General features: G+C 38.8%; 1 pseudogene; it reads right to left on the bottom strand.

Annotated features, from left to right (window-relative positions):
- Window positions 1–1,043, bottom strand: part of LOC103581164 — a 3,466-nt pseudogene extending 2,423 nt beyond the window's left edge.
- Between the last annotated feature and the right edge of the window lie 2,889 nt (window positions 1,044–3,932).

The raw sequence follows: 3,932 nt of genomic DNA, 5'->3' as shown, positions 1-3,932 counted from the left end.
ACTATTGGCTTAATAATTCCAAAGGTTTATGTAGTTAAAATGCCCACACTAACCCCCCCCCCCCCCCCGTGTTGTGTAACAAATAAAAATGTTGTTCTCAGTCTGAAGGCTGCTTCAGCTGCTTTAGCTTCTCTGGCTGCGAATGCACTGACTGCCCGCAGGGTGAGAACATGCTTCAAATGAACCAAGGTCTCTGCCTGTGTTTGTTATTTTCACCATCTCCTCATCCCTTTTTCAAGGACCCCCAACTCGACTGGAGCTGGTCTCCAGCAGATGGTTCCATGGAAAATGGTGATCGAGGTCAGGTGGGAGGCACAGGTATAGAAATCTTTATGTCACCCACCAGCAGAAGGCATTTTCATGACAGTGACAAAGATGAAAATATAAGTAGTGAGGACAGTTACCAGGCAGCACACCTCATTGAATATGGCAATGACAAAACAAAGCACTTGGCTGATGTAGGGGTCAGAGCACAAGACAGAGATGATGACTGAGTGCTCACAGACAAAATTATTAATGATGCTAGACCTACAGAAGGATAATGCCAAGAGGAAACAGGTAAGAGTCAGGGAGGAGACTGTACTCCATGCGTAGGTCCCTGCCACTTATGATGTGCATAACTTTGGGGGCACAACAACTGTGTAGAGGAGAGGGTTACAAATGGCCACAAATCTGTCATAGGCCATCCCTGCCAGCATGAATGTTTCTGCCACTGCAAATATACAAGTCAAGAAGAATTGCATAATGCATCCCATAAAGGAGATGGTTCTGTCTTCCACAGCCAAGTTCTCCAGCAGTTTGAGAGTAACTGTAGTGGAGTAACAGAAATCTGCAAAGGATGAGTGAGTGAGAAAAAAATAAATGGCGGTGTGGAGTTTGGGATTTATCCTGATGATAATGATCAGGTCCAAGTTCCCCAGCACAGTGACTGTGCAGATGCTCAGGAATACCAGGAAGAGGGGCACTTGGAGATCTGGATATTCTGAGAAGCCCAGAAGGGGGAACGTGGCTGCAGAACTCTGATTTCCTTCAGTTAGCAGCATGCTTGTTGTTGGAGAGTATCTGAAATAATGTAAATGAAAATAGTAATGATAATGATCGACTACACTCCTGCAACATTTACCCTGCATTGGGCATCATGCTGAAATATTAAACATATTTATTTAAATCTCCAAGTAACACAATACATTGCAAAACAAGTAGCCCTGTATTTGTGTGTGTGTGTGTGTGTGTGTGTGTGTGTGTGTGTGTGTGTGTGTGTGTGTGAAGAAATTGAGGTGTATGTTAAGGACCTTCTCTGAGGTTAGATAGATCGTTAATTATGAGCTGGTTTTGAGAATGATCCTTGAGAGGCTGAAGTTAAATGATGTAGTTTTCTTTAAGATAGAGAGAAAACTCTTCCAAAGTTTTATGGAAAATATGTTTTCCACAGTTTCATCATTCTGAAGGTTTGCACTTTTTTTTTTTTATTTTGTCTTTTTTTCGTGACCGGTAACGGGATCGCAACCCTCGGTGTTGCGCCCATACCACAACTGGCAACGGGATCGCAACCCTCGGTGTCACTCCAGCACCGTGCTCAGCCAGTGAGTGGACTGGTCTCTATATGGGATCCGAACCCTCGGCGGGAGCGCCGCCATGCTCCCAAGCACCGCACTCAATTGAGTGCGCCACCGGGCCAGCCCAAGGTTTGCAATTTTTGATAACACTACTATAACAATGAATATAAATTTAGAACTAAAAATTGTAAAGAAAGGATCAGGAGAGGTAAAGCCTTTGAAGAGACGATGCCACTATAATTACAATGTTCAGTCTGAGGATGCTAGAAAAGGTCATTTTTATGAGTCAACACAGGAATTTCTGAGTTTTGAAATACTTATATATTTGAGGTGAAGGAAATACAGCTTTGTATATCTTCAGGCTTTCTAATGATTTTATCCTCTTCTGTGATAATCGCCTTCCTATTCTGTAACAGCATAGCAATCCGGTTCAGTGATTAAGTTGCAATTTTGACAGTTTCCCTGATCTTATTTAGTGTCTCTGATGTTCTCAACATACCCATCTAGATGGCTTCTTCATTATCTTTTAACTTTCCATTACTATTTTTTAATCTATCAACTTCACTAGGTGCATTATATTATTAAATAAAAATAGAATCCCTGACTTTGAGAATAAGATAAAATATGCTTTGTCCAAGGCTTCTTTAGATTAAGCTGGAGAACATGATAATAACCAACGGTGGTTCCCTAATCATCCTCAACATTTCATGTGATGTTAGCATAGTTGATGTAGGTATTGCAGAAGGGTTTGGATTAAAGCTACATGTGTGATTGTCTTGTTTTGAAGCATGTAAAGTTTGTTATATTTATGAACGTTGTTTTGAGAAAAATAAACATCTTGTACGCACAAGCATTTCATAACCACACGACTCATTTAATATTGATTTAAAAAATAATTTATTTTCATGTGACTCATTGTTTCACTGCAGAGTCAATCACAGTCTTCTTCCTCTTGTAGTGTACAGAAGATCACTACAGACCAACATTTCTCCTACAGCAACTTTTTGAAAAGGCAAATTGTAATAGCCTACAGGCCCATCCATATTGTTGCAAATTACATAATTTCTTTCTTTTTAAAGACTGCATACTATTCCATTGTGCATGTGCGCACGTGCACACACACACACACACACACACACACCACATTTTCTTTATCCATTCATCTTCCCAGGTGCATGTAGGTTGTTTCCATATTTTGGCTATTCTGAATAATGCTGAAATGAACATGGGAGTGCAGATGTCTCTTCAACATACTGATTGTAGGCTCTTTCCTATGGGTATATATCCAGATTTGGAATTGCTGGATTATATGCTAATTATATTTTTGCTTTGATAAGAAACCTCCATTTTTTTTTTCCAAAATGGCTGTACTAATTACATGCCCACTGGCTGTGTACAAGGGTTCCCTTAAATACTGCATGATCTCACTTGTATGTGGAATCTAAGAAAGTCAGACTCATACGATATAGAGTAGAGTGTTGGTTACCAGAGGCTGGGGGAGAAGGGAGATGAAAAGAGGAGAGANCATCACTTCATGCCTGTCAATATGGCTGTGATTAAAAACTCAAAGGTGAGAGTTGGCGAGGACATAGAGCAAAGAGAACCTGCGTACACTGTTGTTGGAGCTGTAATTTGTAAAGTCATTATGCAAAACAGTGTGATCGTTCCTCAAAAAATTAACAACAGACCTACCATAACATCCCAGCAATCCCACTATTGAGTTTATATCTAAAGGAAATAAAATCAGTATGTCATAGAGATAACTGCATTTGCATGTTCTCTGCAGCATTATTCCCAATAGTCAAGATGTGGAAACAACCTGTCTCCATAAATGAATGAATGAATAAATTAAAAGGGGTATATGTGCATATAAAATTGAATATAATTTACCCTTCAAAAAGAAGAAGATCCTACCATTTGCAGCAACATAGATGAAATTTGAGGATATTATGCTAAATGAAATAAGCCAGACCCAGAAAGACAAATACTGCATAATATTAGTTATATGTAGAATCTTGTTAAAAAATCAAACTCACAGTAACAGATAATAGAGTGATGGTGCTAGGGACTGAGATGGGGGAGAAGTGGGCATATTGGTCAAATGGAACAAACTTTCATTATAAGAAAAATAAGCACTGGAGGCCAAATGTACAGCATAATGACTATGATTAATAATAACATTGCATTTGGGATATTTCCTTTGAGAATATATTTCAGTATTCTTACTACAAAAGAATAGTAACTATGTGAAGTGAAGGATATGTTAATTTGCTTGATTGTGCTAATTAACTTACAATGTACACATGTATCAAAATATCAGTCTGTAGGCCTTAAATATACATGATTTTTATTTGTCAATCATACCTCAATAAAGCT

The sequence above is a fragment of the Galeopterus variegatus genome, unplaced genomic scaffold (genome assembly GCF_000696425.1).
Source record: "Galeopterus variegatus unplaced genomic scaffold, G_variegatus-3.0.2 Scaffold12487, whole genome shotgun sequence".
NCBI classification, from domain to species: domain Eukaryota; kingdom Metazoa; phylum Chordata; class Mammalia; order Dermoptera; family Cynocephalidae; genus Galeopterus; species Galeopterus variegatus.
This window is presented reverse-complemented; position numbering and strand designations above follow the sequence as displayed.